We start from the raw sequence: 7,740 nt of genomic DNA, 5'->3' as shown, positions 1-7,740 counted from the left end.
AAAAAAAAAAAAAAAATTGGGGATTTTTAATTTTTTTTAAATTAATTTTGAAATAAAAAAATAAAAAAAAAATATTTTTTTTGAGAAAAATCAAAATTTTCCATGGAAGTTGTAGAACACTTGTTTTTACATAACATATAAAAAATATAAACATTTTTAACCATTAAGCATAAGTAGATCTAAAAAATTTGAAAAAAATTGAAACCCTCATTATCTCTTGAAAAAAGTTTGTAAATCCTTATAAATCAAATGATTTCATGTAATAATGATGCACAAAATGTGATTCTAAGTATGATGAACCTTAGATTTATAAAAAAAACTTGAAAATCTAAGGTTAAAGTTGAAAAAAGTGAGTAAAGATTTAAGAACTTACTATTCAAATGTTTCAACTTTCAAGTTCAAGCCTTCAAGGTTCTTCTTGGACTATGTTTTTCTCCTTCTTTTGAACCATTCACTTCTACAATGTTTCTTTCAATCTACCATTTGAGTCTCCAAAAAGGTGAGTAAATCAAAGGGGGAGAAAGAAGCAAAATATAGAAAACTGTTGGTGAGAGTGTGAAGTGTTTGTTTCAAACAACAAAAGGCACATTCACACTTAAGTAGCCGTATCGGTACTTAAGTAGCCGTATCGTACCGATACGGCTCGATACTACACGATACATTCGATACGTACCGATATGTACCGATACTCTCGGGAATTTTTAGATTTTCAAAAGTTCGTATCGCAGAGTATCGTACGTATCGATACCAATACGGTATGGCACGATACGATACGATACGTACGATACATCGATACACAAAAGAGGGCCCAAAATTCCCCATAGCGTATTGGTATGTATCGTGCCGATGCCTACCGATACGGATACGTATCTGCCGATACGGCACGATACGCACCGATACTTAAAACCATGAGTATTATCCATATATTTTCCCTTAACTCCCATCTTTGTTGACAATATGAACAGGAAGTCATTGTTTGAATGATAGGATGTTAGGAACTCATTTGTTGTACTAAATTCTTTCTATCTTTAAAGATCTGTCGGAATTCTCAAGATTGTCTTACATTTATGTGCAGGTGATTCCAATGGTTCCATGAAAGACAACCTCTACAGAGACATTTACAGTTTTGGGGAGATCTTATTGGAAATTTTAACTAATGGTAGACTAACAAATGGGGGAGGGAGTGTACGTAGCACACCTAGAGAAAATTTTAAGAGATATTTATGATGAGAATGAAGCTGGTGCCACTGGTGAACTGAGAGAAGAGATAAAACTTGTTCTTGAAGTTGCTATGCTCTGTACTAGGAGTAGGCCATCAGATAGGCCATCCATGGAAAATTCCCTAAAACTTTTATCAAGGTTGAGGCCACATAGCAAACATGGTTGATTAAGAACCAGAAGGACAAAAAAACCTGTTTAGAAATGTCCATATCAAAGGCTGTCAGCAAATGTGGTTATGTAATTAGCTTGTAGGAATGATTATCTCTATTTGCATCCCTGCATAGTTTAGTTTTCTTATAGTGTTATGTCATATAAAGGTCCTTCTAGCTTGTATATTCTGAAAAACTTTCCAATGAGTCGATAACGGTCAATTGTTGTATCTAGTTGATGTTGTCCACAACATCTTTGAAATGCCAAATAATCTAATGCAGTGACAAACCTTGTAACTATTTGTTGTCAATATTTGGGGAACCATAATATATAAAGGTATCAGAACGATACTATTTGTTGTCAATCTTTGGGGGACCATAATTTATAAAGCTATCACAAAGATCTCATTGCAAACTAAGGAATGTGCTTTTCATGAAGTCATGATCCAAGCTCCTACTATGCACACCACGGACACTGAGAGGTACTTTTCATGCACTACTTGTTATTTGAATCGATGACACAAGAATGTCCCACAATAACATATGCTCAGATGTTGATATATTCTTTACTACTCTGATTGGCACTGCAAGATATTCAGTCCTACAATATCTCCTTGCCATTAAAACTATCAGAAACATCCTGCAGAACAATTTTCAATAACAAACCTCACCACACATTTGTTTTTGCCACTCCAGATGTTACTCAAATGGTTTCACCCATTTGATCCATGTCCATTCTTGTTTATCATTGCTATGAAGGGGCTTCCAAAACCCATTTTTTGCCACCCCATTGGGATTTTGAGGGGGTTAAGAGTTCCAGCTATGCACATGCAATTCATCGTTTACTATTTTTTGATGATCATCTTTTTGTTAGAGCTCATCGCATAAATGTTGAAGCACTCCAAATGTTACTCAAGTGATTTGAGGAGTTATCTGGACAATGTATCAACATCCAAAGAAGTGAGGTTTTCTTCAGTAATAACACTAAATTGTGGCCTAGGCTTGAGACCTATCAAAGAAACCGATTCTGTTGGCATCCTAAAGCTCATATGGAAAATTGTCTCCAAGCACTATAACATCTGGGTCTTCTGGATTTACTCTTCCCCCCTAAAAAAATGATTCCATGTGGTCTGTCTCCCCCTCCTCTGATGCTTCCTGGATTTAGCACAAAATTCTTAGCTCCAGACCTTTAGCCCCCCGCAGTGTCACACCCTGCCTCAACTATAGGTTAAGGTATGTGGCACTAATTTCCCAACCTAGTCAGCTTACCTCTACTAGGATCACAGAAGTAGTCAACTAACTTACAATACCACAAGATCACTAACATAATCTAAGTATGCATATAAAATTCATAGCAATATACTACTAGTGGTGATCTGTCTACAATGATAATTACGACATTAAAGGCCCAATTTGAATTAACTCACAGTTATATAGACAATTACATTATAGATTCAATGTAAATATAAACCACAATATCAGAAAGGAGCAACAGTCCATTCCACGGTATCTCGCAGACACAACCTCACAACCTTTGCTAAACTCCTGTCTACTTCAGCTCCAGTTCTACCATCAAAAAAGAGAAATCCACAAGGGGCGAGCTACACTAGCCCAGTGAGGGGTGAGCAGGCAAGCACACACATCCAATCATGATGCCAATGTATGCTTACAACAATATCCAAAATATATGATACCACAAATGCATAGCCATATGATCCATTTTCATTATAATTACTAGGTCTCAAATGTGGATATAAGTGCTATAAACAACGTAAGTGGTATCCCCTCCCCAATACATCAGACTCCAAAGATATAAGGTAGTTGCAAGTAGGAGTTAGCCAGTCCCAGAAAGAACCTCGGTCTCCCAACCAACTCCTAAATAGTAACCCCTGACAGCAATGGTCCCAGATTCCAACACTTTGGTCCACCCATGTTGTTCAACAGCCATGCATACAGTAGTCGTACTATATTGAGCCACCTTTGACACAGTACGTCCTACCCAGGCATAGTAGTCCCCCTAGACCTACCACCGAGTGGGATTAGCCAATACCTCACCCCTTATTGGCAAGAGTTATAGCACTAGGATATGATCTTGGCCCAATGCAATCTCAATACATCCATATCAGCCAACAGCAATCATGCATCCACACCTCTGACCTCTAGGCCCACGTTACCAGAACACACCTTCGCCACACCATGCCCTAGACCATCAAAGCTATGGTCATAATCACAATACTGACCTCTGAGTCCATGGTACTGGAATCCTAGCCTCTGCCACACCATGCCTCAGGCCAGCAATACTATAACTACGACTCTACACATCATAATCCACATCCACAAAACCGCAGTCATATCAATCACGATATCCAAAATCCACATGTGCAATAATATGTTTCTACACAAAACATCCATAACATAGAAACAATCCAATACATATGTGCATTCAAAATCAAAAGGTATAAACACTCCGTAAAATAATCGCAATCACCCACTCACCTTGATACCTGAATTCAAAGCCTTTTTGCTGAATTCCCTTCATCGCGTATTCTCGCCGAGTATCTTAGGTTCATAAATATCAATTTTAATTATTTAATATTAGATTTAGTTCATTCTGTCAAAAGATAGGCTTAATCCAATTTTTTGTTGAATTCCTTCACCGGAACTCAACCATAGACCATTGACAAGAATACTAACCTATGCTAGCGTCAATCCCATACACTGATCTATATTGGTCCAACTGACTCCACAAACTCATAAGTAGGCCGTTTCCACAACCAACAGAACCACAGTCCACTAACCTACCCAATAGAGTCATATACCAACCCAAAACACCATTAACATATCCAACAAGTAATTAGCGCAAAGTCAGCAAAAACAGAGGACATCCCGTCTACAAAAACACCCATCGACAGGTCATGTGTAGGGGCACTGATCTACCGCAGGCACCCATCAGAGAAGGTTGCAACTCCTGGCAGCTGCTTAACTCTCCACTAGTCTGAGGTGTTCCTGCACCTCTAAGCTCTCAACTTGGTTCCTCTAGGTTCCTTTCATCCAGGTGGACATATTCCAAACCCGAGGAATTAATTCAAGATTGGTTTATTTACCCCTTTCCAATATGGTCTATACACCATACCTAGCTTACTTGGCTGAAATCACAGCAGTGCACAGGAAAGTACTGTTGCCCTGAGCTTTCCAGCAGGAGTATCCCCACATTGAGCATAATCAAACCCAAAAACATAATTGGGTAGCCATTTGATGATTTGCATCCCAAATTAACTCCAAAGCCATTTCTCAACATTCGTGTTCAAAATGAGTTTGAGAGAGGTGGGATCTACTGTAGCCTTCAAATCTCAGTTCTGGGATGGTGGTCCCAGCTCTGAAATGGAACTCTTCCTAGCATACCAAGTAAGTGTGGACTATGGTAAGCTGTAGGGATATGATACAGATTTGTACCTATCCCCAGACACATAGTTAATATGCTTATAGTTCCAATTTTACAATTTCATCACTTGTTTTGTATAAGCCCCATCTCTGTACTTATGTTTCCAGTTCCGAGATGGAATTCTCATTCATGTAAGGTCTCGTACCCAGTTGTGTGATCACAAAGATGATTGCAGGCCTTATATACTATATCAAAGGAATGGACAATAGCCCACAACTCCACCCAGCGCTGCAATTGGGATTTCCAGCTTAGAGAAGTAGATCCTTATTACAAATTGACTTATAGGGATGGGTCCTACCACCTGTACTCTATCCAAATTGCTTGGACAGCAAGACTTAATAGCCATGTATAGAATAGACTTGCCCAATTATCAAGCCTACAGGCAAAAGCCCCAAACCCTGGGTTGCTTAGCCTACCAAATAGGCCCAATATTAGCTAAAAGAGGCTACATGACTATGATTAATGTAATCCTTACCTAATTAACACCAATTAAATATGCTACCATGAAATACACAGTCCTTGTGACTGAGTTTTAGCTAATTCCCAAGCATACAGTCCAAGGTTCCCAGTTCTGGGTGTCTGCACGCTTGGAACCTTATCTGAATCTCTTTCCTACTTTATAGAACTACTATATAGCAATTAAGGAGGCATAATTTTACCTTCTTGAGTGTGTGTACAGAAGCAAGGAGGTTCCAGTAGCAGTAATTTCAGTCACAACAACATCTGAAATTCTGATAGCTGCTGGATTGAGCTCCATATGCATGAATCACTATCCTTTATCATTATTAGTAGCAGGACAACAACTGAATTCCTTTGGGCAGCAACCACCTTCTTTGTACAAAAATTGTAACCCCCCCCCATAGCTTGCATATATTAGCAGCCCTGAGCAGCAGCAAAATGGAAGCAACATGTGGCCTTTGCTTGCACCAAAACCAGCCGCAACAAAAGAAGGTGCAGCAGCAATTGTAGGAGCAGCATACAACCTATGATCAGCCCCAAACAGTCCTCAAGCAAGCCCTCTTCTTCTTCTTCTTTCTCTTCTCTTTTCTTTCTCTCCCTCTCCTAAATGTATGAGGAGTGTAAGAAATGAGAGAATTGAGTGTAATTTGGTATTTCTAGCAAAGCCACCAGGGCCTGTTTGGTTTGTTGTCCATTTCTGGGAATGAATTTAATCATTATACTGGCATATGGGCCCACCTGATCATCTGTATGTTGGGTGCCACATGACCAGTGTGAGACGCTCTTTCAGGTCATGCAATTGGTCAAGGCATGCCCAAATGAATGTGGGATCCACAAGACAATAATGTGATTTTTCTATGGACATCTCCACCGACAGTTATCACCAGGTGGTGGTTAGGTAGGTGACTTGACCAGTGACAGTAAAATCTATCCGCCAGCAGTCCCAACCACTTGGCCCTCAGGTTAGATGTGTGTGTGTCCTTGGGCACACCATTTGGCCTATTATACCCTTGTTTGGCTCAGCTTGCCTTACCCACGGTGCAATCTATACTGGGCAGATTGGAAAGTCCAGTTGCCTTTGGTTCTTGCCATGTCCAGACACCTTAGGCTCACAACTAAATTTCAATACGAGGTATCACATTCCCTCCTCTTTACAAGAAATTTTGTCCTCAAAATTGAAAAGCTTACCATCATCGATGATCAAAATCAGAATTACACCCATTGTGCCATGTGAGTTTCAAATTTTAGAATTTAAAATCTCATATCTGGCATTAGTGTTGTAAAACAAACTTCTTTTTATTTTCCAGTTAATATCACTGGAGATGCTTTACACCGACAGTGTCGTCTAAACAACTAATATGCTAAGACTACTGACACCACCCTCGTCTTACATTTTCATTCACTTGTCACAAAATGGGCAGCTATGTCTACTGCTTGACAAGACAAAATTTCCGGTGCCAATGTTTGGGTGTTTTATTACTCAACATGTATGTCATATTGGACACGCACTATTTAACATCGTGTCCCGATCCAACCTGGTAACCTCTCCCTATCGGATTCCTTGGAGTGCCACATTACTATAAATGTCAACTTAAAGATACCACTCTTCCTATCTATTACATGGAAAATATTAATACTTCCTCGTTTATTCTGTTAGTACTAATGACCGTTGTCACTGTAGAATATCACTCTTGTTAATTATAAATATAACTGACATGACTCAGTTTTACTACTAGACCCGGGGTGTGGTCTTTATGGTAATAATCCGACTCATGTTGTCACTAGATGGATTTGGTGATATTCCAATGTACCAACACATTAGTTTTTCAGTCATAATATTTGTCATGGGGGTTGGAATTTACACCCCACACACGAAAGTCTTAGAACTTTCTACAATTCCCTATCCATTTGCAGTGCGACAGTATCGACAAGATTAAAATATCAAGCTGACAACTGCACCACATATACACACACACTTTGGTGCATAGAGTGTCACACCCCATTCACACAGAACCAGACTGATGACAGAGTTAACACCTGTTAACCCAAAACCTACCAGGATTATCTGATACAGTAATCACAGCACAACATACACACACTAAGTCAAGTAAATTCTATATTTCAGTGGAAGTCTTACATGTATTTACCTGTAAATACTCCAATACTCTTGATACCCAAATTGTATTACATAATACATTTATATGTGGGCCCATGGCGTGATAGGGGTAACATTTCAAAATAATAAAAAAGAATCTCAGTATAGTATCAATGTTGCTGACCCGCAACACAGCTATCGCACGGACACTTAGCCTATGCCTAAGGTCTTCAGGGACCCATTAGTCCTTAACTGAAAACTCCATAGTGGGTCCTGGCTCTAGCCCTTCAGCTGAATAACCTACAAGATTATCTAAAAAGTGGTGCACATATGGGATGAGCTCACTAGCCCAGTAAGCGAAAGAAAGAACAAGC

General features: G+C 39.3%; 1 pseudogene; it reads left to right on the top strand.

Moving 5' to 3' along the window:
* The window catches only part of LOC122071446, an 11,722-nt pseudogene extending 10,335 nt beyond the window's left edge, over nucleotides 1-1,387 (top strand).
* Nucleotides 1,388-7,740: the final 6,353 nt, after the last annotated feature.

This window comes from Macadamia integrifolia, unplaced genomic scaffold, assembly GCF_013358625.1.
Source record: "Macadamia integrifolia cultivar HAES 741 unplaced genomic scaffold, SCU_Mint_v3 scaffold_227A, whole genome shotgun sequence".
NCBI lineage: Eukaryota > Viridiplantae > Streptophyta > Magnoliopsida > Proteales > Proteaceae > Macadamia > Macadamia integrifolia.
This window is presented reverse-complemented; position numbering and strand designations above follow the sequence as displayed.